Source organism: Jaculus jaculus, chromosome 17, assembly GCF_020740685.1.
Source record: "Jaculus jaculus isolate mJacJac1 chromosome 17, mJacJac1.mat.Y.cur, whole genome shotgun sequence".
Taxonomy (NCBI): domain Eukaryota; kingdom Metazoa; phylum Chordata; class Mammalia; order Rodentia; family Dipodidae; genus Jaculus; species Jaculus jaculus.
The window spans coordinates 3068910-3096895 of record NC_059118.1 but is presented as its reverse complement, the minus strand read 5'-3'; the positions used below and the strand labels follow the sequence as shown (position 1 = coordinate 3096895).

The 27986-nt window shown below is 46.5% G+C and overlaps 1 pseudogene; it reads left to right on the top strand.

The window, feature by feature from the left end:
• The first annotated feature begins 1542 nt into the window (after window positions 1-1542).
• On the top strand, window positions 1543-27817 carry LOC101610635 (annotated as a pseudogene).
• Window positions 27818-27986: the final 169 nt, after the last annotated feature.

Below are 27986 nucleotides of genomic sequence, written 5' to 3'. Positions count from 1 at the left end.
GTGAGTACTGGAGAATCAAATCTGGGTACACAGGCTTTGCAGGCAGGCACCTTAGCTGCTAAGCCATTCCTCCAGCACTGAAGACATCATTTTTTCTGACCTTTAACCCTTGTAACAACCCTAGGAAGTTCATAGTTTTATCTCCATTATCCAGATGTGGAAACAAGACCAAAAAGTCAGGCCAGGGCTCAATATTCACCAAACAGGCAGGGAGTAGTAGTGTGTGGATCCAGCTGCCTGGCTCCTGAGTCCATGCTCATCCCAGACCCCACGTACCCCTCGGGGTGGTATGACGACAAATAGTAGAAAAACCCGCTTAGCAGTGGCTGAAACAGTGACTTTGTTGTTTTATCATGGTAGATATATGCGTGTTTGTGTGTGTGGTGTGTGTGTGTAGTGCGGTGTGTGTGTGTAGTGTGTGCTTTGTGTGATGTGTGTGTGTAGTGTGGTGTGTGTGTAGTGCGGTGTGTGTGTGGTGTGTGTGTGTAGTGTATGCTTTGTGTGATGTGTGTGTGTAGTGTGGTGTGTGTGGCATGGGTGTGGTGTGTGTGTAGTGTGGTGTGTGTGTAGTGTGGGGTGTGTGTAGTGTGGGGTGTGTGTAGTGTGGGGTGTGTGTAGTGTGGGGTGTGTGTAGTGTGGGGTGTGTGGCATGGGTGTGTGGCATGGGTGTGGGGTGTGTGTAGTGTGGTGTGTGTGTAGTGTGGTGTGTGTAGTGTGGGGTGTGTGGCATGGGTGTGTGGCATGGGTGTGGGGTGTGTGTAGTGTGGGGTGTGTGTAGTGTGGTGTGTGTAGTGTGGTGTGTGTAGTGTGGTGTGTGTGGCATGGGTGTGTGGCATGGGTGTGTGGCATGGGTGTGTGGCATGCGTGTGGGTGTGGGGGTCACGGCGCTCTCTCGCTTGGCACTCTAACTGTGCACTAGCCACTCCGTGCTCACCACTGCAGGGCCCCGGTACGCAGCCGTGCGCCAATGCGCTGGTCCACTGACCTGCTTCCAGTTCGCAGCTACTGTGAACCAAGGTCTCAAGACTGTTCCTGCAGCCGGGCTTTTTACAAGTCTTCATTAAATACCTAGTAGAACTGCAGGACACATAGACCTGAATTACAGGACAGAGAGACGTCCAATTTCCTACCTCATGGAAAAACAATGTCCTGAAGTGGTTTAGCATTTCTCACTCCTCAAAACCATACACTACATGAGCATTCAAGCTCATGTTATAAGTTGCACTTGCCATCAGCTGACAGAGCTGACACAATGATAGTCCCCCTGAGAAGAAGCCCAAGACCCTGGTTGCTGAATTTTCTGGGAAGAGGAAGATACAAGTGGCCCAGGTTATAAGTGTTATAAGTTCTGGGGAGGAGCCCTAAGTGGTGGCAGGTTATCCTGTCCTGAACTTTGAGGGCCTGGGCCTGGCATGATTGGCACATAGAGCTCCAGCCTGGGCCCTGTGGCAGGGTGCTTCTCAGAGGACCACAGGGTTACCTGGACTGGGGGCGGGGGCTCGGAGCGGTCGTGTGAGGGCTGTGCCAGGCAGACATTGACCCATGGAGAGTGAAGACCTAGCTCAGAAGATGCTCAGGACTCTTCTGCCATCCTTCACAGCAGTGCTGGCCTGCCTGGAAGGTCGGGGTATGCCAAGCTTTGTGAAGGGCCGAGGAGATGCACTGCAGACTCTCAGAGTGGGTCCTGAGGAGAGTGAGGCCCCAGAAAGAGGCAGCAACGCCTGTCGCAAGTCCACAACACTTCAGGGAGCCAGGCAGCGGGCCTCCTACATCTACAGTGGAAGTAGCTCACCTGGGCGGGGGAGCTATCGCTCCCAGGTGCCGGACTCGAAAGCCTTGCAGAAGACTCATGCAACGTAAGCAGGGTGGCTCAGGCAGTAAAGTGCTTGTCTTGCAAACACAAGAACCTGAGTTCAAGTCCCAGAACCTATGCTAAGGAAAAAAAATAGAGAGAGCAAGAGAGAGGGGCTGAAGAGATGGCTTAGCAGTTAAGGTGCTTGCCAGCAAAGCCAATTGACCCTGCTTAGATTTACCCACATAAAGCTGGATGCACAAGGTGGCACATGCATCTGGAGTGTCTTTACAGAGATTATAAGCCCTGCAGCCCCATTCTCATTCTCTCTCTCTCTATCTCTATCTCTTCTTATCTATCTATCATCTATGTACCATCTATCGCCTCTTTTTCTCCCAAATAAATAAATAAAATATTGAAGAATGAAATGGAGCTAGACATGGGGATGCACAGCTGTAATCACAGCACTGCGAGGTTGAGATACGAGGAGCCCTGGGGCTCACCCGCCAGCCTATCAAGCACACTTGGTAAGCTCCAGGCCAAAGAGATACCCTGTCTTGAAAAGAAATAAAAGGTGGATGGCACCCAAAGAAAGACAGCTTCTGCACGCAGGCACGCACACATGCGCACCCACAAGCAAGAAGATGCTTCTGATGGCTCTTAGGTCACAGGTCCCAAACTCTGAACAGGTGGCAAGGCTAAGGGCGGTGGAGGGCTTGAAGAGTATACAACTGTCTTCTGATTTTACTGTGTTTTCGTCAGATAAATGGTCTCTAGAAACATCAGCCACATAGAAACAGGATGTAACACCACTGATGTTACAAGTGGCTGGGCCAAATCATTAGGACAGAGGGGCTCTGAAGCTCCCAGCTCTGCTTGTATGAGCTGTGTGACCTTGGGCACATTACTCACTTTGTGCCTTAGTTTCCCCATCTGGAAAACAGGCCTTCCTGAACTTAACCTAAGTAAAGATATTCGAACCGAGCCAGGCGTGGTGGCACACGCCTTCAATGCCAGCACCTGGGAGACAGAGGTAGGAGGATCACCATGAATTCGAGGCCACCCTGAGACTACATAGTAAATTCCAGGTCAGCCTGAGCTACAGTGAGACGCTACCTTGAAAAAACAAAAAACAAAACAAAAAAAAAGGATCTTAGAACAACTCTAAGCCAAAACAAGCCCTAAATAAACAACACCTAGGAGATGAAGGCTTCCTGGAAAGCTTCTGTGCCCCATGGTGGAATGACTTCTGAGTCTAGACCCTCAGGGACACCAGTACATTGAAGTGGGGAAACTGAGGTACGGACCCAGTGTCTTACGAGGCCTGAAGCCACTAACTGACAAAGCAGTGACTGGCACTTTCTGGTGGCGGCAGTCCCTCACACCCTCTTTCTGGGCTCCAGTGAATCTGTGGGTTCCTGGGGACTTTAGGAGCATGGCGCCACTGCCACCTGGTGGGGAGAGGGCCACATGGCTGCAGCTCCCACTGGAAACCACCAGATAGGGACACCCTCGAGCGGAGGACAACCCAAAACAGCCACATTCACAGGACACAACAGGCTCCCCGAGCCGCAGCAAACTCTGAGGGCGCCCTTTGAGGAGATGGCATTGGAGGTGGATGTCTGCAGAAGGTGGGCACAGCATCAGCACAGCAGTGTGTCAGGCTGTCACCAAGTCTGCAGCTCTTAAGCAAGATACAGAAAAGTCACAGGGCTGGGACCCTGGAGGGACGAGACTTGAAGAGGAAGACACAGTAGAAAGATTGAAGTCTCTAAGGAGAACCAAATCTGTCTGGATCCAGCCGCACGTCCCCTACCCACCTCATGTCAAGGGCAGTGCCACACGGTGGGTGCATAGTTGTTACCCGGAGTGCTTCTCACAATTCCCTTTACCAGAAATGTCCTTCACCCCATACCAGGCCCTGTGGTACCTACTCTAAGAGAACTTTACACTTAGCCCCTGTGCAAATGGCATCCTTGGGGCACAGCCTGCACATTATCACGCGGATGGTACCTCGGGGGTTGTGCCAAGCTCCTACGCTTTCTCCATCACCCACACAAGTGAGGGGTGGACCTAGCCTCCAGACCAAAGCTGCCCTGTTTGATGTCACCCCCAAGATCATACATAGCTGATCAGAGACTTTCCTCCCTTAGAGGATGAAGCCAAATTAGGCCGTTCCAAGCCAGACGGGCTGGGACGGCAAATACAGAAGGTGCACGTGCAGCCCTAATTCGTTGCATCCGGGGCCTCAGCCTGAACCCTCAGTGGATGCATCCACCCCCGGGTGTTGCGCGCACAGCCCAGCATGCCCCTTCTCTGTCTTCAGCCCCTCCCAGCTGCCCCAGCTCCAACATATCCTACCAAGAGCCCCAGGGAACTCCGCAGTAATGCATGCTCCAGGGCCTCTCCACCAGCCCTAGAGCAGACCCCATCCCCGCTCAACTCAACTCCTTCCATCCATCACAGGCTTCCCCAGAGAACAGTGCCCCACCCAGCGGTGGACCCAAGCCCCCTCTGCAAGCCACAGGCCTGTCTCTGCACAGCCTAGTAAACAAGGGAAGCCAATCTGTGGGGAATGAGCAAGGCTCTCGACTAAGCTTCAGCCAGGCTTCTTGGAGCCCTCTTTTTACTGACCAGGCCTAAACTTTGACCAGATGAAAAACCAATAACACAGACTGGGGAGATGGCTTGGTGGTTAAAGGAATTTGCTTACAAAGCATGCCAGCCAGCATTCAATTCCCCTGTGCCCATATAAAACCAGATGTACCAAGTGTTACCAGTCTTAAAAAATATTAAAAAGAAAAGCCAATGGCAGGCTGTCAGCACACATGATTTTGTCTACCACACCTTAAAAGACAAACAAGCCCGGTGTGGTGGTGCACACCTTTAATCCCAGCATTTGGGAGGCAGAGGCAGGAGAACCTCTGTGAATTTGAGTCCACCCTGAGATTACATAGTGAGTTCTAGGTCAGCCTGATCTAGAATAAGACCCTACCTCAAAAAAAAGGCAAAAAACAAACAAACAAACAAGAAAAGATAAGCAGCTGGGCATGGTGGCACATGACTTTAATCCCAGCACTTGGGAGGCAGAGGTAGGAGGATTGCTGTGAGTTCAAGGCCACCCTGAGACTACATAGTGAATTCCAGGTCAGCCTAAGCTAGCTACCTCAAAAACCAAAAAAAAAAAAAAAAAGATTTTTAAAAAAAGGCAGAAAACAAAAATTAAAAAGACTTGAACAAACTTTTATGTGGTTTGTAACAGCATAAGGGCATCCTTATGATGACCCAAGTTCCCCTAGAGTGCCCACTTGAGAAAGTTTGGTGCCACCAAGTGAATTCATTGTTTGTTTCAAGCAAAACCTGACAAGACACAGGCTGTGTACCCTTCTCTCTTAGAGCCCTCACTTCCGCGGCTCACAGGCGCGCACCTGTCCTCTGACCACAGCAGGCCCCACCGCCTCCAAGACTGACACCTTTGGATTTCTTTTGTTGTTGTTTGTTTGTTTGTTTGTTTGTTTGTTATTTTGTGCTGGGAATTGACCCAATGACCTCATGCCTGCCAAGCAAGCAACTGCTCTACGACTGAGCTACATTCCCAGCTTGAGGACTTTGGTTTTTCACTTTTGTTTTTAGAAGCAAGAAAATTGAGTTTCTCTGTTCTTACCTGTGTCAGATGCTATGCTATACTTGTATCCTAAATCATATTAAATATGACTAGAGGAATACCCTTAGCCAGGTATAGTGACTCATGCCTATAATCCTAAAAACACTTGGGAGAATGAGGTAGGGGATTGTGGTATGTTTGAAGCCAGCCTGGGCGATAGAAGTTCCAGTTCAGCCTAGGCTAGAGTGAGATCTTGACTCGAAAACAATGAAAGGGCTCACCCTTATTTCAGGATTTAAGTTTTGATGAAGGAGAGATGCACGGGAAGCTGATGTTCGCGGTAATGTGTTCAGTGATAAGACAGAAGAGCCAAGGCCAGAGCGCTGGAGGGGACAGAGCCTGACACGGGCCGAGGCATTTCCAGGGTGTGCACAGGAGGAAGTTCGGCACCGTAAGTGTGCCAGTCCACACCTCCCCATCTCCACACACTCACACCACGAAAGGGGACTCTGTAATGATTCACTTCATTGCCAACTTGATGGGATTTAGAGTCACCTTGAAGACACACTCTGTGTGTGTCTTTGAAGACATTTCTAGGAAGGTTTGAATGAGATGGGAAGAGCCACCGCAAATGTGGTGATACATCTATGATAGATTGACTGTATGTACCCCACTGACTCAGGTGTTAAAATTAAACTTGTGGGCTGGAGAGATGGCTTAGCGGTTAAGCGCTTGCCTGTGAAGCCTAAGGACCCTGGTTTGAGGCTCAGTTCCCCAGGTCCCACGTTAGCCAGATGCACAAGGGGGCGCACACGTCTGAAGTTCGTTTGCAGTGGCTGGAAGCCCTGGCACGCCCATCCTCTCTCTCTCCCTCTATCTGTCTTTCTCCCTGTGTCTGTCACTCTCAAATAAATAAATAAATAATGAACAACAAAATATATAAAATTAAACTTGTAACTTGGATCTCCAGCCTGGCTGGAGGAGGTGGATCCTGGAGACCAGCTCTACGGTGTGTTTGGGGGTGGACCTGGTTCCAGCCCAGAGGTGTGGAGAGAGCAGTCTGTGCTGGTGTTTTGCTTGCTGCAGTTTCTCTCTCTGCTTCAATCTATGGAAGGGGGCTGGCTTCTTCTACCTCGGATGGAACTTCCCCTCGATCTGTAAGCTGAAACAACTCGCTTCCTCCCGTAATCTGTGTCTGGTTGGGCATTAGTCCCAGCTTTATGGAGCTGTGCACGACCCGTCCCATAGGCTGGGGTCTCAGACTGAATAAAAGGAGAAAGCCGCCTGAGCCCCAGCACTCACTTCTCTCTCTGCTTCCTGACCATGGACTCAGAGTGACTACTTGCTTCATGCTCCTGCCACCACGCCATTCCCACCATAACGAACTACATCTCTTCAAACTGTGAGCCAAAAATAAGCCCTACCTTCCTTAAGCTGCTTCTGTCAGATAAGCATAACTAAAGGAAAACCTCATTTCAACAATGACAGGCCAAGCTGCCACTGTGCCCCCATCTTATTTATTTATTTATTATTTATTTATTTTGAGATAGGATCTCATGTCTCCCAGGCTGACTCTAAGCTCACTATGTAGTTGAAGATGGTCTCCTGAGTGCTGGGACTCCAGGCTTGTGCTCCCTCCTCTGGTTTTCATGTGACGCTGGGGACGGAATCCAAGGGCTTTGTACATACTGGGCAAGCCCTCTGCCAACTGAGCTGCAGCCCCTCCCCCAGCCCTGCCACTCCCAGCGTAAAGATGAAGGCAGAGTGCTGCGGATGTGCTTCTCAAGAGACATTAGGCTCCCTCTCTCTCTCTCCCTCTCTCCCTCTTTCTCTCTCTCTTTGTCTATGAGTCTATTTATCACACTCTCTTGTCTCTTCCCAGCTACATTCTACCATATATTCACTGCCTCACCACAAGCACCGAAACGTTATACCAATTAATTGGACTGAAACCTCTGAAACTGTGATCCTAACTAAGCCATTTTCCTTGTTAAGCCAACTATCTCAAGTATTTTGTGATGGTGACAAAAAGAAGACTAACCCAGAAGCTGAACCCCATACCTGGTAAGTGCCAGAATGACAATTTGAACCTTTGGGTCCTCAGGTGAAACTGAGATAGGAAAAAAACATCCATTTAATTTCCTTTCTCAGAAGCATGGAAATTATTCGTAGTGGAACACTCAGCAGACTCCTGGTTTCTCATTGGCCCAAATCATACCCCATATTCTAGGAACTTATCACCCACAGAAATGAGATAGTGTTTAGACCCTTGTGGCCATACTTGGAGGTGGCAAGGGCTCAGGCTTCCTACAAGTGGTCTCGGGGGGTCCACAGCCAACAGGGCTCTCTGTGGGCAGATTCATATCTAACTTCACCCAGGTCCCACTGAGTTCACCAGTTTTGCCTTGTTGAATCAACATTTTATTTGCTTGTTTTACAAACATATCATTACACCAATAAAGTGCACTCATCTTAAGTAAATGATTCAATAACTTCTGACACATATCCACACCTGTGAATCCCCACCCCAGTACTGACCCCACTCCCGGAAGTGACCTATACAGCTTCCCAGACAGTCTCCACACCCACCATGAAGCAGCTACTGTCCAGATTTCTAGAGAGGTCTGCCTGCCCTAGAGCCTCAGGCTACTTAAATAGTGTGTGTATTTTCCAGGTCTGTCTTCTTTCACTGAAATCAGACGTTGGGGCTTTGTCCATCTCTTCTTGTGTGTGGGTAATTTGTATTATTCCTGAGTAGAATCTCATTGTACGGACGTAAACCACAAATTGCTTAAGTTTTCCTGATATGAATGTTTATTCTTTGCAGCTTGGAGCTTATGAGAAAAAGATTCCAAGAACATAAACATACCGAGTCAGTTTGGAAATTGGCTTCATAGTTCAAGGACACCAGATCATGTGTGAAATTAGTAATCTGAGCCCAATATTCACCAGTGGCCCTGAGCCAGGGACACATTAATGACTTGGTTTCTTCCCAGGGACCATTTCTGGACAGAATCCTAAATTGGCAATCTGACATTTTGTCCATGCTTGGAGAAATATCAGATGAATAGCATCTGCATTTGTTACCTTCTAAGCATTGGGACAACAACAAAAAATCTGACAAAAACTTAGTTTAGAGGAAGAAAGGTTTATTTCATTTGCAGTTTCAGGTCACAGTCCACCACGGAGGGAAGGCGGGGCGGCAGGAGCGAGGCAGCTGCTCCCATTTAGTCCACAGGGCGGAAGCCGAGGGGCGACTGCTGGGGCTCAGCGCGCTCTCCTCTCACCTCGCCTCATCTAGACAACCCCTCACAGGCAATCCTGGGTCCTGTCAAGTTGACATTAACAACCACCATAGGAGATCCTAGCTCTGCTTGACTCCCTGACATAACTAGAGATGGCCTCACCCCCTCAGACGGTATTCAGCCCACCACCCTCACTTGCTGGAGCTGGCACATGCTCAGCTCCACCTTACCACCTTCGCTGGTGGTGCTAGGGCCTGGTGATTTCCTTTCACCCTTCTTCCCTATTTCCCTCTCTCCTTCCTTCGTTCCTTCCTCCCTCCTTTCCTGCTTTCTTTCTTCCTCCCTTCTCTTCTTTTTCTTTTACAATCAGCAGATAAATCTCTTTTTGTTTTGTGTTGTTTTGAAATAGGGTCTCACTCAAGCCTAGACTGATCTGGAACTCACTCTGTAACCCAGGCTGGCCTCGAATTCACAGTGATCCTCCTATCTCAGTCTCCCGAGTACTGGGATTAAAGGCATGTACCACCATGCCCAGCCAGCTAAGAAATCTTACTCTTAATATTCCATTCATAGCCAAGAGCTGTCTCTGGCAAATTTAGTTAGCTAGAAAATGGCTAGAGAAGGTTACAGATCTCACCCTTCTTGTAATTATTTTGGGGTCATAGGACTACTTCTGATCACAGTTGACATACGAACTGAAATAGCATGTGACATTCCTGAACTGAGGCCATGGAAATCTCGCACAGTTGTCCGGTCTCTCTCTTCCCTTGGCCATTGACCAACAGTCCATGTTCAGCAACTTCAGATTGGTGAGACCTTGACTCTCCTCACTTGTGGAGTAACTTTGTAACACTCTCTCACTCCGCTTGCCCTTATGCTGTGTTAGTGTTACATCCCTGAGATGGGGCAATTTTTGTTTCTACAGCGTCACTCAGTCCTGACTAATGCATGCAGTTAGGAGCAGAAAGAGTTAAGAAATGACCTAACAGTCAAACCCTGGGTGGCAAGAAGTCTGGAAAGATGGTGCTCCAGGTTATGTCATGGAAAAACACCTGCAGAAATATGACAGGTGGGCCATGCCACTAATAAACTTGTAGCTATATATAATAAATTAGGGGATCTTGGGAACAAAATGGTTGTATCTGTTGATACTAACCTCATGGGGAAAGGTATTATAAGGAAAAGAAACACTAGGCAATTCTTTCCCAGCAGAAACAAATTGAACACAGGATTTAAAAACATGCATCCTGGACTGGAGAGATGACCTAGCAGTTAAGATGTTTGCCTGCAAAATCTAATGACCTGAGTTTGATTCCCCAGTATCCACATAATGCAGATGCACAAAGTGGCACATGCATCAGGAGATTGTTTGCAGTGGCTGGAGGCCCCGGAGCACCCATTCTCTCTACCAGTATCTTTTCTCTCTATCTTTCTCTACTTACAAATAAATTAAAAAAAAAAATTAAATGGCATCCTACATTGTTGAAAAAGCCAAGTGTTCAGAGACTCTGAGTGCTGTAATACAGCACTGGCAAGGCCCCAGAGGGTGAAACCCACTAAAACCCAGACATTTGGCAAAGACTGAATTAAGTGCAGAGCCTCTCCCAGAGGTCTGATGGCTTGAGAGAACTACCCTTCCGAGTGTGCATGAAAATGAAAGAATGAGAATAGAGAAAGAAAGCAGAAATACAGTGAAACTGAGAACCAAGTCCTGAAAAGAGAAGCACTTACGGTTTCAGATACACGGAGAGACCAAACATAATAAATCCTGTATATTTTCAGCACGCTAAAGAAGTGATCCTGGAGGGCTGGGAAGATTTCCAATGGTTAAAGGTACTTGTTGCAAAACCTGATGGCCCAGGTTCAATTCCTCAGTACCCATGTAAATCCAGATGCACAAAGTGGTGCATGTGTCTGGAGTTCATTTGCAGTGGCAGGGGACCCTGTCACGCCCATACTTCTCCCCGCTTCTTGCTCTCACACACGTGCTCAAAGGCTTCCTCAGGGTGCTCCCTCCTCCTGTTGCTGTGTGCTGGAGCTTGGAGCAACAGCAAACCTCAGAGGAAGTGCTCAGCGTCAAAAGGGCACACTCAGTCAGCCACACCCTTTGCAATTTGTGCCCAAGGGTTTCCTCTAGAGCTGCCTACTCCAATCACAGCCAGGGCTCCTTTCTTCCCCTGTCCATACCTGACACCCTGAAACACACACACACACACACACACACACACACACACACACACACACACACAGATACATACTTTCTTTTGTTTAGCAGGAATTGGGCTAAGCCATTTTGAGCCCCAAAGATTACGTCCCCAGCCCTCACCTTAGATAAACCAAAAAGGACACGCGAGAGGCTCTGCTGAGAACCCAGGCAGAGCCCAGGAGCGCCACCCCTCTCCTCCCTCAGGAGAGCTCCCACTGTCCACCCAGGGGAGCCCTGCAGCTGTTCCTGCAGTTCAAGGGACCACGAGGCTGGACATCTGGAGGAGAAGAGAAAGGGGGAGCGAGCCAAGATTTAGAAGTGGAGGACATGGGAAGGAACTGGAAAGCGGGTCTGAGATGGAGGGTTTGAAGAAGATGGAGGATGAGAAGAGAGCAGATGAAGCCCAAATGGATTAAGGATGCAAAAGCTAAGCCAGAGGCGCACTGCGCACAGCGGGGAGTGTCTGTACAGCAGAGAGAGCGTTTCTAGAGTCATTATTTCCTCCAAATTGGAGCATGCCCCCCTAGAGGGAGGAGGAAGGGTATAAAACAAAAAAAACTAAACGTAAAAGGATCTGGAAGCAGGCTGGTAGGCTGGCTCAGCAGTGAAGGGCACTTCCACTGCGAGTCTGAGGAGGCCTGAGAGTCACTCAAGTTAGATCTGCAGGACCCAAGTAGATAACTGGGTGTGGCCACACTTATCTGTAAGCCCAGCCCAGAGAGCTTGCCCAAAAATACCAGGCTCTGGGATCAGCAAGAGTCTCCTAGACACTGGCTGGCTCCAATAAGAATATACAAAAGGGGCTGGAGGGCTGGAGAGATGGCTTAGCGGTTAAGCGCTTGCCTGTGAAGCCTAAGGACCCCCGTTCAAGGCTCGGTCCCCCAGATCCCACATTAGCCAGATGCACAAGGGGGCGCACGCATCTGGAGTTCGTTTGCAGAGGCTGGAAGCCCTGGCGCGCCCATTCTCTCTCTCTCCCTCTATCTGTCTTTCTCTCTGTGTCTGTCGCTCTCAAATAAATAAATTTAAAAAAAGGGGGGGGGCTGGAGAGATGGCTTAGTGGCTAAGGCCTGCAAAACATAAGAATCCACATTAGACTCCCCAGATCCCATGTAACCCAGATGCACAAGGTAACACATGTGCACAAGGTGGCATACACATCTGGAGTTCGATTGTAGTGGCTGGAGGCTCTGGCATGCCAATTCTCTCTCCCTCCCTCTCTCTCTCTTTCTCCCTCTCTTGATCTCACTCTCATAAAAAATAAGAATATACAAAAGAGCAATGGAACAGGAACCCTGCAGGAGAGCACATGGGATGTCATGTGGATACATGTGTGTGCATGCACCACACACATAAGCAGACCAAAAAAAAAAAGGACTTAGGAAGTTACAGGATTCACAAGACTCCTTCCCCAGGTTGTACGAGCAGTAAACAATTGCCAAAGTAGACACTCTTCAGTGGAACTGCCAGCCAGGTGTGCAGGGAGCTCCAGGGATGCCACTTTTGTGACTCATCACCCATGCTGGAGTGAGCATCCATGATGCCGTGGCCTTTGAGTCATCCGTGTTCCTGTTGGTAGCCCAGTGCTTCCCCAAGATAGACTTGGGTGCAGCTGTTTCTTGAGTATCTTCTCAGCGCCCTCTCTGTGGTGAATGGATGGTTTTTCGTGTCTCCCAGAATGTCACACAACAAATGTATATAAGCTGTCACCCTAAACAGGGCAAAGGTGAGATTTATAAAGCCAAACACACCAAGACTGGGGAGTAGAGTGTTGATTTTTGTTCTTGGGTAGGATGGCTGCCTGAAAATGCTTGAAATGTTCTTAGGTAGGAGGAGGCAGCATGCCCTTGCAAAGGCTGGCAGGGTTGGTTAGCTCCTTGTGAGGCCTCCAAGGTGCGCTGAGCTCTCCAATGAGATATCCATGCTGCATCTGCCTCTACCATGGGAGCCAGCATCTCCCTATTGGTGTCTCTACCTTGGCTAAGACAGGTTGTCTGACTGATGCCTCAGTCTCCCTGTTGACTGCAAAATGGGCTTCCCAAAGCACCAAGAAAGCCACCAGGACCACAGCTTCTATCTGAATTTCCATCAGAACACATGAGTTGTAGATATCCGTGGGGTCTGGTGTCATGGTTCTTTCTTTTTTTAAAAAAAAAAAAAGCTTATATTTATTTATTTATTTGAGAACGACAGACAGAGAGAGAAAGAGGCAGAGAGAGAGAATGAGCGCGCCAGGGCTTCCAGCCACTGCAAACAAACTCTAGACGCGTGTGCCCCCTTGTGCATCTGGCTAATGTGGGTCCTGGGGAATCGATCCTCAAACCGGGTCCTTAGGCTTCACAGGCAAGTGCTTAACCACTAAGCCATTTCTCCAGCCCTCACAGTTCTTTCTTGACATGATACCCTCAGTTGGGTGTCAGTGTGGGAACAGCTGAAATGTATAAGCACCAGATTAGACAGCAGAGTCAGGCAAGAGAGGCTACTTGGCACCACACACACACACACACACACACACACACACACACACACACACACCTCCTGGCTAGGTGCATTTCTGTGCTACTTCTTGATGCAGGCTGCTGTTCATTTTGTCGTGCTTAATGATGAGTGGTCTCAGATTCCATTTGGTGTGGTTTAAGCTCACATTCTGCATGGAGAAGCAGAGAACTAAGAGTTAGCCTCGCTCAAAAGAGGGTTTGGCTTTATCCTCCCACTGCTGGAAGGTAACCTCTGAATTTCTGAAAAGTTCTGCCCAAGCATCTCACTTCACCCAGTGGCCTTCAGCCGTCAGCAGGCTGTGCCACCCACGTGACCTGCTGAGGGCGCTCCAGTCAGGTCATGGATGAGGTCCCTGGTTGGTGGTGCTTTTTGCATATTGTCACAGATTGTTGTCACAGAAGCCCCAACCCCACCCCAGCCTCTCCTGGACTTTGCCTTATTTACCTTTCTGCGGGGCTCCTTCCCGCACAGGTAGTGCCGAGGGAAGGACCAGGCCTGCTGGTTCCTCCCTAGGGGTTGAGGGGATGATGAGCGTCGGACGACCCAGAAACCTCTCCTGGCCACCGGAGAAAAACCACACTGAGTCGGGAGTCTTTTCCATGCAGAAACAACTCGCTTTATTACTCTGAGCAGTTGCCTGTATCATGTTGGGGACGAAGGCGGGGATTTTAGGATGGGGGAAGAGGTAAGGACCAATAGTAAACTGTACCTATTGAAATGGTAATTCCAATTGCCACGTGGAGGTAGCAGGCCAGAAGCCAGTAGGCATCCTGCTGAGTCATAGCTGGCCAGAGACAGGTCGCCAAACTTTAGCTAGACTCAGGAAGTTCCACTAGGCCTCACGCCTGGGCCTTTCAGGGCCCAACACCTTTCTTCATTGCCGCTTTTACATGTATATGTGTGTATGTACGTGTGTATGCTCATACGTACGTGATGTGGGGGCACATGCATGTGTGTATGCGTGTATGTAAAGGCCAGAGGTCAACACTGGTATGTTCCTCAGTTGCTCTCACATTATTTGATGAGGCAGGGTCCCTCCAGGAACTCCAAGCCCCCTGACTTGGCTAGTCTACTTAGATGGCTTCCCCGAATCCTCCTAAGCGCTGGGATTGCAAGCACGGACGCCACCACATTTGACGTTTTCACCCAAACTCAGCTCCTCCTGCTTGTGCAGCAAGCGCTTTACCAACGGAGCCATCTTCCTTCTCTCTGCCTACTGGTTTTAATCATTATCCTTTCCCTGTAACAAATTGTAACAAAGGGTGGAACAGCTCTCAGATCCTTCTAGCAAATGGTGAATCTGGAATTGTGGAGACCCCCATACTGCAACAGAGCAAAAGGCAAATGGTTATGACTCAAAAGTGCTTCAATGACTCCAGGGTTGAGGCTCAGTGTGTCTAAGGGTTTTGTGACCCAACACTTACCAGAAGTGCCCAGTAGACAAAATATCAAAATCTTTAAGACAAAAAAAAAAAAAAATGGGCTAGAAAAATGGCTTAGTGGCTATGGTATTTGCCTGCAGAGCCCAAGTATCCAGATTCAATTCTCTAATACCCACTTAAGCCAGATACACAGGTGGTGCATGCATCTAAAGTTCATTTGCAGTGACTAGAGGCCCTGGTGTGCCCATTCTCTCTCTCTCTCTCTCTCTGCCTCTCTCTCTCTCTCTCAAAAATAAATAAATAAAATTAAAAATTTTTAAACCAAGAAATTCCTATGATGCTACTAACAGACAGATCAGAAAGGCCAGGCACAAAACAGGATCAGAATAGAACCAGATGTGGCCAAGAGCCAGGTTCAGCGTGCAAGAGACAAGGCTCTCAGAGAGACTTACTGAGATGCTAAAGAAGAGTGGGCAGGACTCAGGGGACCAATGAAATGGCGATGTTCAGGCTGGTGCTTCCATCAGCGTGAGAGAGAGCAGCATTACTCCAGGAAAAACAGACCACTGGAGGATGATTCAGAAATGTTTGATGAGACATAGCTGAAAAGTGCCTATAGTCAAGGGAGATGAGTTGCAAATACAAAGTCAAAGGAAAGGACTATGATACATGGTCTTTTCTCATCCTCCAACTGACTAAATGCTTCCCAGAACGGAAGTCTGTCCTCGAGGGAGTGAAACCGTCAGGGAAGCAGTTGTAGTTTCTACTTGGGCTTCCTCTCCTGGGGACGTGAGCTATGGAACATGCTGGGCACAGTCCCCTCTGCACGTGGCAGCCAGCCTCTTTCTGTTGGCACCCCCACTGACACAAATCAGGTCAGCATCTTCACTCCCTATGCATGCCCAAGGTTTTCAAAAGGAAGAAAATGGCTAATAAGAGCTAATGTAGAGGCTGGGCATGGTGGTGCACACCTTTCATCCCAGCACTCGGGGGGCAGAGGTAGGGAGATCACTGTGAGTTCAAGACCACCCTGAGACTACATTAGGAATTCCAGGTCAGCCTGGGCTAGAGTGAGACCCTACCTTGAAAAATCAAAAAGAAAAAAAAAAATCTAGTGTAAAGGTGCTGGAGAGATGGCTTAGTGGTTAAGGAACCAGCCTGCAAAGTTAATGACCCACATTCAATTCCCTAGTACCCATGTAAAGCCAGATGCACAGAGTGGCATGTGTGTCTGGAGTTCATTTGCAGCGGCTAGAGGCCCTAGCACACCCATTCTCTGTCTGTCTCTCTTATCTCTATCTCTCTCTGCCTGCAAATAAATATATTTTTAAAAAGCTCTAATGTAGAAAGGTGAAGTGGAACACAATGTAAGAGTTGACTATTGGATAGGGAGGTCAAAGAGGCGGGCTCTGGCTGAATGTAGGGTGGTGATAAAATCCAATGTGATTTATGTCAAAGGAGAGAACTTGTCAACATAACAAAGAAGACTTGAGTATTTGTGCAAAGAGAACAAAAATGATGTGGTAAATAGAAGATAAATGAAATGAAATATGGTTCTTTGTAATATTTTTAATCTTTTATGTTTATTTACTTATTTGCAAGGAAAGAAAGAGGGAATGGGCACACCAGGGTCTCTTGCTGCTTCAAACTAACTCCAGATGCTGTGCCACTTTGTGTTTCTGGCTTTACATGGCTACTGGGCATTCGGCTTTGCAAGCAGCAGCTTAACTGCTGAGCAATCTCTCCAGCCCTGAATATGGTCCTTTTAAAAGTAGTTATTTATTTATTTATTTATTTGCAAGCAGAAAAAGATAGAGAGAAGAGAGACAGATAAATAAAATGAGTGCACCAGGGCCTCCAGCCACTGCAAACAAACTCTAGATCATGCACCACTTTCTGCATCTGGCTTTACATGGGTACCGGGGAATCAAACCCCGGTCGTCGGGCTTTGCAGGAGAGCGCTTTAACCACTGAACCATCTCGCCAGCCCTGAGTATGGTTCTTAAAACAAGACTAGCAGTGGCATTTTGAGATAGTGAGGAAAACCAAGGACTGGAGCAAGGGGAGGGAGAGCTAGGCACTGAAGCAGTGTGTTCTAGAAGATGGATTTAGGGGTATGTGTGAGTGTGTGTCCTGCACTTGTTAAGAATGTGGACTGATTGTTGTGAGTAATGAGAAAGAAGCTAGAATGTGTGAGCTCAGGTGCAAAGTCATGTTTGCAGAAACAGTGTAGAGCCTGAGAGTTTTCTTCTGGTGACTTCAGCTTCTCTTACATTACGTAACTAAGCACAAACGTTTGTTTGCTATGACTTCAAGGTTCACTTGCAGCTAACCCTTTATTTTTCTCTTTCTTACTGAGAACTTTAATGCATGAATGTGCTGTAACTTGATCATAGTTCCCCACATTGCCCTCTTTAGTCCCCCTCTCTTCCACCAATCCAGGGAACCCCCTCTTCCCATTCTGTCCCTCTTCTGTTTTGATGTCTTGTTGTTTTCCCCTCCTCCATCATCTATGTCAAAATGGTGACAGGCTCAACAGTGTGCAGCTCTTATGGAGGTGGCGACCTCTGTCTTGGGGCCCTGAATTGGCCAGTCCTCTGAATCTTGGAGGGTGTGACAGAGGTGTCACTTGTAGCACTGAGCTCTTCAGCGCCTCTGGAGAGTGGCGGGACTGGCACTAAGAGGCCCTCTGCCTCCCCCCCCCCAGCGCTCAGTGGGCTTGGGCAGCGGTGACAGGGTGTCTTGTCCAGTGCTGAGCACGCAGGTGTCACTTCTCAGCACCTTTGACGAGCCACGGGTCTTCCCCGTTGTCACCGCCATGTGCACAAAGCTGCGCCCGGGCCCACTGGTCTAGCCTCTTCAGCTTTTCTTTCAGTGAAACATGAAGTGAGGTCATTAGCCGCAGTGAAAGTGGGCGGGCGTTTGGGGTCCGAGGAGAGATGAGGTGTGCAGTTCAGAGAGGGCTGGACTAAGAGGACCCCGGGTTATCATGGTTACACCAGCTTCGCTAGTGGCGGTGGCTGTGCCGGCACGTTGTAAGTGGACAGATGGATTTGACCAAACTGGAGCTTGGCTTTGTGTGGACGTGGAAGTAACAGAGACAAGAGAGTTGAGGGTGTATCTCAGGGAGCCACTTTAAAGACTGACCAAGACTGGGGAGATGGCTCAGTGGATAACGTTTGTTGTGTAAGCAGGAGGTTTCACTTTGGATCCTTAGAACCTATGCAAATGCTAGGCATGGCGTATGCATTTATAACCCCAGTATTAACAGTATGTGGTGGTGCGTGCCTTTAATCCCAGCACTTGGTGACAGAAGTAGGAGGATTGCTGTGAGTTCAAGGTCAGCCTGGAACTACAGAGTGAATTCCAGGTCACCATGGGTAGTGAAACCCTACCTTGAAAAAAACAAAAATAATAATAATAATACCAGCATTAGGGAGACCAAGACAGGAAACGCTTGGGACTTGCTGGCTAGCATGTCTAACCAAACCAGTGAACTCTAGGTTCAGTGAGAAACCCTATCTTAAAGACAAAAGTGGAGCAAAATAGAGAAAGACACCGAACATTGACTTCTGGTCTCCACACTCACATACACACATGTTTGCACACACGCATGTGCACCTGCATATACATGTACATGTCACCCATACATGAACATGCATACACACACATGTGCACAGCACACATGTACACATGCAAAAAAGACTGATCGTGAAAAGTAAGCAAGTGTTGGATGGAAATAAAGACATGGAAGGTGGGTATAAAACAATGAAAGGACTGGAGAAATGGTTCAGTGGTTACGTGCACTTCCTGAGCAAGTATGAGATTCTGAGGGGCCTGAAACCTCCAGAGTTCGAATCTCCAGATCCCATGTAAACACCTGAGCATGGCCGTGTGCACCTGTCACCCCAGTCCCATAAAGGGAAGCAAAGAGATTAGCCAGGGCATCACCAGGACTTGTGGAAAACAGCAAGCTCAGGATCAGGAAGAGACTCTAGCTCAGAAGAGATTAGGAAGAGCAGTGGAGCAGGACACAGATGTTAAGCTTAAGCCACAGAGGTAAGCCCTCCCCCACACACAAGGGAAGACATGAAAGGCCACGCGGGCACATATACCTACCTGCATGCACCAACACAGACATGCACGCCCACATTATACACATATACACAAACATGCAAAAAAAACACCACATGTTTAAAAAAGACAATTTAAAAAAAAAAGACAATAAAGAAGTGAGAAAATCGAGCTGCAGAGATGGCTTAGCAGCTAAGGCATTTGCCTGCAAAGCCTAAAGGACCCAGGTTTGATTCCCTAAGACCCATGTAAGCCACATGCACAAGGTGGTACATGCATCTGGAGTTTGTTTGCAGCAGCTAGAGACCATGACACACCCATTTTCTTTATCTGCCTCTTTCTTTCTTCCTCTCAAATAAATAAATAAATAATTTTTAAAAAGAAGTGAAAAAAATCAATGGATACAAGATCCCAGTAATATTTAAAAAATGTTTTCATGTGTAATGCACATGGTGCACACCTTTAATCCCAGTAGTTGGGAGGATCACTGTTGGTTCAAGGCCAGCCTGGAGACTGAATAGTGAATTCCAGGTCAGCCTGGGCTACAGCAAGACCCTATCTCAAAAAAAAAGAATTGTTGGTGTCGGAAGGTGTGAGTGAGCAAGAGAAGTAGTCAGCAGATGGTGGTCAGAAAGTGGGATGTTGACATTAAGATTATGTAGCGGTTGCAGTTTGGGGTAATGGCAGAGCCTGGGGTGTGAACACAGTGGTGAATGGTAAAGGCTAGATGAAAAACACGTTTTCTTTGGAAAAGAGATCAAGAAGTGGCAGGCTGGTTATAGAAGGCTGGTCTAAGAAGGGTCAGATATCCAAGGTCAAGGAGAGGACTCATTTTCAAGGTTTCCTTCTAAGGTACAAGTATGTGTACATGTCCACATCTCAAAAGCTATCCAATTAGATGTCAAAATAGAATGTCTGAGCTGGATCTCCCCTGTGACTTTGGACAGGGAACAGCAAACTCGCCTTCAGGCCTGAACCTGAACGTGGATCTTGGACGTGGACCTTAGTTGGGGGCTGTACGTCTTATACCTTGACTTTGCACTGAAATTTGAACCTTAATCTAAAGTCTAAGAGCATCAGGAACACAGGCTGGAACCTCTAACATGAAACTGGAATTTAGACCTGACCTTGTTCCTAGATCTACAAACTGGGTTTGGATTGTACCTCTGCATCTTAGACCCAGACCTGAGTCATGAAATCAAACTGTGTGACTTTAGGACAGGGACCTTGGGCTTGGACTTTGAATCTGAGATCTAGACTCCAGACATTGATCTTGGACCTGGGCTCCAAGGAGAAACCATGAACTTTAGACCCAGAAATGTGGCTGTACTGTCACACATAACCTGGACTAGCCTGGAGCCAAGGATTTAGAAGTGAACATAGATCTGTAACATGCTGGAACTTGATCTGGACCTTAATCCTCAAAATGCATCTAGATTAATCCAGGACTTAAGGCTTAACTTTACATTTAGATAATGGGCTTACTTTGAACAGAGGACATAGACATTGGCCTGAGCCTTATACATTATTTCTAGACTTTATATCTTTATCTTACACTGAGATTTGACTAGGTCATTGAACCCACCATGGACTTAGATTTTGAAAACTGGACCTTAAACTATGATTTAAGATGTGGAGATGGGTCTCCAGCCTGGACCTTGAACCTGGCTTTAAACTGCCCACAGGACTTGACCTCATGAATTAGATTTTATTCTGGAATGAAACTGAATTCATGAAACTGAATTTTGGACCAGGTCCTACACTATGGCGTTGGACTAGGTATTGCACATAGACCTTAGACCTGGACCTCTGACCTGAATATTGACTTTGGACTCAGATATTAGACCTAACTTGGAGTCACATTAGACCATACTCTTTTCCTTAGAACCTTGGCTGTGGGCTGGACCATTCAATAGGATATCAGATCAAGGTTCAGTAAATCTCTATTTCTTTCTTTCTTTCTTTCTTTTTTTTTTTTTTTTCAAAGCAGGGTCTCACTGTAGTCCAGGCTGACCTGGAATTCACTGTGTAGTCTCAGAGTAGCCTCAAACTCAAGGCAATCCTCCCACCTCTGCCTCAAGTACTAGAATTAAAGCTGTGCACCACCAGGCCTGGCCATAAATCTCTATTTCTGTGCCAAACAAAACCATAATAAACACAAGCATTATCTAAACATTTTTTTAAAATACTTATTCCTCTCAATTACACTGATCAATTCTGAGAGCATTTATAAACATGGGTGAAGAATCACACAGATCTCAAGTGTTTTGATTACAAGTTAGAGTGCATGAAAGCAAATCACCCTTACTATCAAAAGTACTTTTTATTGCAGATTACAGCCTATTAGGATGAGTCAGATAAGTGTTTAGGAAGACAAGCAATTTTCCTGAATGTATGAATAAGATGAGCCTCATACACTGTTCTCAGGAAGTGTGTTAACTGAAATCAGGTGTACTCATATACGAATGAAAACACACTCAGAATCGAAATCAAGATCCACTTTGGTTCCAACATCAAAATCCAGGTTGAAACTCAAAGTAAAAAGGTCTAAGTCTGTACACAGTCTCCATGTCTAAAATGTGACACAATGTTCCAACCAAAGAAAATCCAAAGATCCACAGTACAAAGTGAAACATCTCTATCACACTCTCCAAGGCTCAGGAACCACTGTAGAAGAGGTAGCGGAAAGAGTGTAAGAGCCAAAGGATGAGGTGGAATGCTTTGGATACTGTCCTGCAGGCACAAAGTGGCGGTTGAATTTATGACTTCACAGTAGCTGTTGCTACCTGCACAATATCAGCTTGAGAGCAAACAATGACATCAACACAGAAGAGGGTCTCGTTGGAAAGAAGCAGACGTTCAGGGGAAGCATAGAGGAGGGGAAGAAAAAGGTAATGAGGGGGTTATGGTCAGGGTACATTATTCTTATATATGCAGTTGTTAATAAAATGTCTTTTAACTTGGCATGATGGTGCATGCCTTTAATCCCAGATTCGGGAGGCAGAGGTAGGAGGATCACCATGAGTTAGAGGCCACCCTGAGACTCCATAGTGAATTCCAGGTCAGCCTGGTCTAAAGTGAAACCTTACCTTGAAAAACAAAACAAAACAAAGGTCTTTTTAAAATCTGTAATCTAGATATAAGATCCAAAGTCTACGTCCAAGGTGTAGCTCCAGTTCTGAAATTATAGTTCCAACACAATGGCTAAGATCAAGGTCCAAGTTTATTGCAGAATTGCATGCTACAGACATCAGATCAAGGATCAGAGACAAGTCCAAGATCAAACCGATGCCTAGTTCTAAGACCAAGTTTTGGGTCTAGTGTCAGATCCATGAAACTAGAAAAGTCTAGGGTCAAAGACTAGGTCCAATATTCTCAATCACAATCTGTGGTTCATGAAGCTCAGTCACTTGTAGGAAAATGAATGCAACTGCAGATAACCATTTTGAGCAAATTATGCCAGTCTCAGAAAGACAAATGGTTTCTCTCCTGTATGATTCCTAGACTTTATACAGATGTCTAAAATCTTATGTGTATATATGACATGAAAGTAGACATAAAATGATCTATGGGAACTAATAAAAAAGAGTGAACAGGGGAAGAGAGAAGAGAATGGACAGAAACATGGTCAACATACAATATATACTTGTATAAAAATGAAAAAAAATGTCCTTATGCCACACAGTACCATGTACTATGAATTTAAAAATGAATCAAGGAGCTCAAAAGATGGATCAGTGGAGCCGGGGGGCGGGTGGCGCACTCAGGAGGCAGAGGCAGGAGGATCACTGTAAGTTCGAGGCCACCTTGAGACTACACAGTGAATTCCAGGCCAGCCTGGGCTACAGTGAGACCCTACTTCAAAAAAAAAAAAAAAAAAAGATGGATCAGTGGAGAAAGTGCTCATCACCCAAGCCTAAGTATGTGAGTTTGATCTCTAGACCCCCATGTAAAAAAAGAATAGAAATCATGGTATGCTTCTGGAATTTAAGCATGCTGATGGCAAGATGGGAAGCAAAGACAAGAATATTTCAAAAAAAATTGAAAGCTTGTGGGAAGCACGGCAAAGAAGAATCATGAGAAAGAGAGAAACTCTGCAAAGGAGGCAGAAGGCAGAGGACTGGCTTCAGAAAGCTGCCCTTTGACCCCCACAAGCGCATCATGGCAGGCAGGCTCTTGCACTCACACACAAACAAATACACACATACCAAAAATAATAACAACAGAAGCCAGGTGTGGTGGCATAATCCTGCACTAGGGAGGCAGAGGTAGGAGGATCACCATGAGTTCGAGGCTGCCCTGAGACTGCATAGTGAATTCCAGATCAGCCTGAGCCAGAGTGAGACCTTACCTCAAAAAATCAAAAATAATAATAATAACAATAATAACGATAGGACTGGAAAGATGGCTTAGCAGTGAAGGCACTTGCCTACAAAGCCTAATGACCCAGGTTCAATTCCTCAGTACCCACGAAAGCCAGATGCACAGGTGGTGTATGTGTCTGAGGTTTGTTTGCAGTGGCTAGAGACCCTGGTGCACCCGTTCTCTCCCTCTACCTCTCATCTGCCACTTTCTCTCAAATAAATAAATAAAATATCTAAATAATAATAATAATAAATCAAGATAAAGATGTACTAATCCATGATGGAGGCATAAGCAGTTGACATATGAAGTTAGATGTCAAGGTCCAAGACACAAGTTCAAGGTGCAAGCCCACAGCCAGGTCCAGTTCTAAGATCACATCAAAGTAACCAGGAAGCCTCAAGTGCAGCACTCACGTCCAGATCTAGATCACTGGGCCAGAACCAAAGTCAGTCTCCAAGGCCAGGACTGAGCCTGACACCCATGCCCATGGTTAAAGGCTCCCACCTAGACTTAAGCTCCAAAGTACAGCAAAGTACAGAGTCTAGTTCTGAGTTCTAGGTTCTGGTCCTGACAAAGGTTCAGAGAAAAAAGAATGTGTGCCAAAGACCCAGGTTCCAAAATTGAGTCGCCACTTGGGAACAATGACAGATTTGAAATCAATGTCAAGGTCCTAACTGAGAGCCAAGTCTAAATAACGACTCCAGGTTCTGTAAAAATCCTTATCCAATGGCTCAGCAGTTAAGGCACTTTCCTGCAAAGCCTAAGGACCCAGGTTCAACTCACCAGTACCCACATAAAGCCAAATGTACAAAGTGGTGCATGCATCTGGAGTTCCTTTGCAGTGGGTAGAGGCCCTGGCATTCCCATCCCCCACTCTGCTTGCAAATAAAATTTAAAAATAAAATATTTACAAATTCCCACAGCGCACACTCAGATAGTTATACAGCTCTCCAACACCATATATACAGGCCCACTTGAACACCCACTGAGAGCAGAACACTCTCCACTTCTGAAGGAGCTACCCACTCCCCCTACCTCACGATGCTAGACACCTCCATCTCTGAGATACACCCCAATACTTATGTTACTAATGTTTATAATTTTTGAACCAGGCCAAAGAGATCTGAGCAACGTGGTATCTGACAGATAGGCTTTTCCTTTGGGCCTTTAGTTCTTCTCTTAGGGAAGCACTCTAACTGCCATACCTCCATGCCTCGTTCAGAAGGAAGTAGTTCAAGATCTGACATCATCTTCTCACATACAGTGTCTTCTCATGAGAATGGGAAGTGTAGGGGTGCCAGAGTAGGCAGTTAGATTAGTTAGGCAGGACCAAGAGGACCCTTAAAGGGAGGGATCTTAGGATGTCACACCCTCATCCCCCACCCACCGGGTCAGACGTGGGACTTAGTGCTTGTCCAACCCATCTAAGTGGATCCTTGCTGAGCACGCACCATGCCCAGGTGTGGGTGGATTTCTCCTCTAAGCCCAGGCAGGTTGGCTGGGATACCTGGTGTAGGTGTGTCCAGGTATAGTGATGCAAATTCTAAAATACATCCCCCTGGATCCATGGAGAGAGTTGGGCGTTTTTTCTCCCCCCCCCCCTTTCTTTCTCTCTCCAGTGTTGTTTTTGGATCTTCAGACAGGTAAGATCTCTCCCCCACCCTTGCAGCCATGATGAGATGGGAAGGAACATTTTTTTATACAATATATTTTTTTAATTAATTATTTATTTATTTGAGAGCGACAGACACAGAGAGAAAGACAGATAGAGGGAGAGAGAGAGAATGGGCGCGCCAGGGCTTCCAGCCTCTGTAAACGAACTCCAGACACGTGCGCCCCCTTGTGCATCTGGCTAACGTGGGACCTGGGGAACCGAGCCTCGAACCGGGGTCCTTAGGCTTTGCAGGCAAGCGCTTAATCACTAAGCCATCTCTCCAGCCCGGAAGGAACATTTTTTATCTTTTATTACTGTTTTCATTTTTAATCTTTTTGGGAACACTTTTTTAAAAAAATCCCTTTTCATGTTTTTTTCTAAGATCCATGTTTGTTTATGTAGGCTCCTGGGGTACACGTGGCCTACATGAGTTTTTGGGCTCCACGTGGTATACCTCTTTTCCCCACTTTATCTTCCCTTCCTTACCCCTCCCCAGGTTGCTCCCTTCTGCAAATCTTTGTAAGATTTAAACAAAAAGTGTTACTTTAAAATAAATATGAAAGTTCCACTAGTGGCCACAGTCTGCTGCCCACACTGGGGACGTAGCGGGCCCAACACGAGGCAGGACCGAGAGCCGCCCGTGGTTCCCCCTCTGCCAGTGGATGGCTACTCCCCTGTGGGGAGGGATCCCACCAGCCTTCCCTGAGGTCTGAGCCTCCAGCTCAGCTGGCCAGCGGACTTCACTTCAGGCCATGCCCAGATATATTGATCACAACTTCCCTCTATAAATTCTTGTCAACTCTTTGAGATTTGGGGAAACAAAGGCCTGGTGTCATACCTAATTAAAGGAATGAGCTTTAGAGAGGTAGTCCATCCAAGAAAAACAGACTTTGTTTGAAGTTTTTCTCAGAAACGGGAAACTAAAAGAGCTTAGTTAGAATTTCACAGATTCTCAAGAAAACGAAAAAAAAGCTTCGAATACAGAGGATCTGAACTCGATCAAGCAGTCCCTGCAGCCGGTGGTCACCTATAAACTATGGGAAGAGAGAAAACTTGCTACCATTTGTAGGAATGAATAATCTTGGCAATACTTGCTATCTCAATAGTGTTCTGCAGGCATTTTATTTTTGTCCTGGTTTTAAATATGGAGTGAAGCACTTATTGAATACTATTTCAAGGAAGAAAGACGCTCTCAAGGGTGAGTCTAATCAGAAAGACAAGGGAAATGGCAAAGAAGATCCTGTGGGAACTGAGCCCTGTGTATGAAGGACATCTACGGCATGACGCACAGGAAGCATTACAGTGTATTTTGGGAAACATTCAAGAAACATGCCAACTCCTTTAAAAAGAAGTAACAATGGCAGAATTATCTACTAAGGTAGAAGAAAAATCTGATGAGAAAAAGGAAGTGAGTGGCGTTAACAGCCTGGAGATGGATAATATGAAAAACTCTGAGGACTATAAAGAAATCCCCCAAAGGAAATGGGAAAAGAAAAAGTGACACTGAGTTTGGCAGCATGAAAAACACTAAACTATCCAAGGAATACCAGCCATCAGAAGGGAATCAGAGACAGACTAGATCAAAAAGAAAAGCTACTGGTTCTATGTTAGAAATTCCTCCCAAAATAATGCCCAAATGTGTTTCTGAGAATGAGAGTGCAAAATCTTCACATAAGAAATCAAGAGTTAAAATAAATTGGTTAAAGTCCATAGCAAAGCAACCCAGCATTCTTTCTAAATTCTGTACTTTGGGAAAAAGAACCACAAACCCAAGACAATCTAAAGAAAACGAGTTGTGCCCTCAAGGAGGACTCAGGGAAGCATGAAAGTGACAGATCAGATGATGGTTGTGGACTTGGGTTTCCCCGGAATGGCACAATGCCAAGTTAAGCCTATAAACAGAGGTACCGAGTAAATTGGTTCTGAGCTAGTGGAGAAATTGTTTCAAGGACAGCTGGTAGAAGGACTTGTTGTTTGGAATATGAGAGTCTAACAGAAAGAAAAGATCTTTAGGATACTGGTGTGCTCATGCAAAAAGACAAGCCTTCCAAAGTGGAGGAGAGCTTTGAAATTTCTCCAGAGCCCAAAATGGAAATGAAGACCTTGACATGGGCAACTCCTCAGTTTGCTTCAGTGGAGAAAATTATAAGAGAAGATAAATATTTCTGTGAGAATTGCCATCATTAGGCCAAAGCTGAGTGAAGCCTACTGTTTGATAAAATGCCTGAGGTGGTGACTATTCACCTGAAGTTCTTTGCTGCTAGCGGCCTGGAGCTTGATTGCTATGGTGGTGGACTTTCCAAGATCAACACTCCTTTGTTGACACCCTTTAAACTGTCACTAGAAGAATGGAACGCAAGGCCAACAAAAGACAGCTATGGGCTGTTTGCTGTTGTGATGCAGAGAGTCATTACCATTAGTAGTGGACAACACACTGCTTCTATTAAAGTCACTGACCTCAGTAGTCTAGAACTAGACAAGGGCAACTTTGAGGTTGATCAGATGTGTGAAGTAAGTAAGTCAGAACCACTGAATGAGGAAGAAGCAAAGGGTGTGGCTGAAAATCATGATGCTGTGTGGATTAGAGTTGGTGGAAATGCCCAGCCTCGTCAAGTTTTGAACAAGAAAGATGTAGAAGCTATTGGACTTCTCCCAGGGCAGAAGAGCAAAGCAGATTATGAGCCACGCAGCGAGACATCTAATCCTGATAAGGCTGCCAGCTCAGCATGTGCCGAGAATAGAAATTCTGAAATGAATGATACAAAGGGGACCCATGAATCTGGAAATGGGGAATCCAGTGACCCAGCAGGCATTCACATGAGTGCATTTGCAAACAAGATCTCATGCATAGCACAGAGCTTAAAGGAACATGAGGAAAAGTGGTTGCTTTTTGATGATTCGGAAGTGAGAGTGACTGAAGAGAAGGACTTTCTGAATTCTCTTCCCTTCCTACATTTCCTATATCTACTCCTTACTTGCTATTTTATAAGAAATAATAGAGTGAGTATATTCTCAGACTTGGACAAACATTGGTAAAGCTGATGACATTAAAGAGCCTAGCTTTATGTTCTGAAGCTACTGGATAATATTGGTCTCTAAGTTTTTTATATGAATGTGAAATACTCAAAACCATGTTAAATTTTTAGAAATCATTTTCCTTAGTAA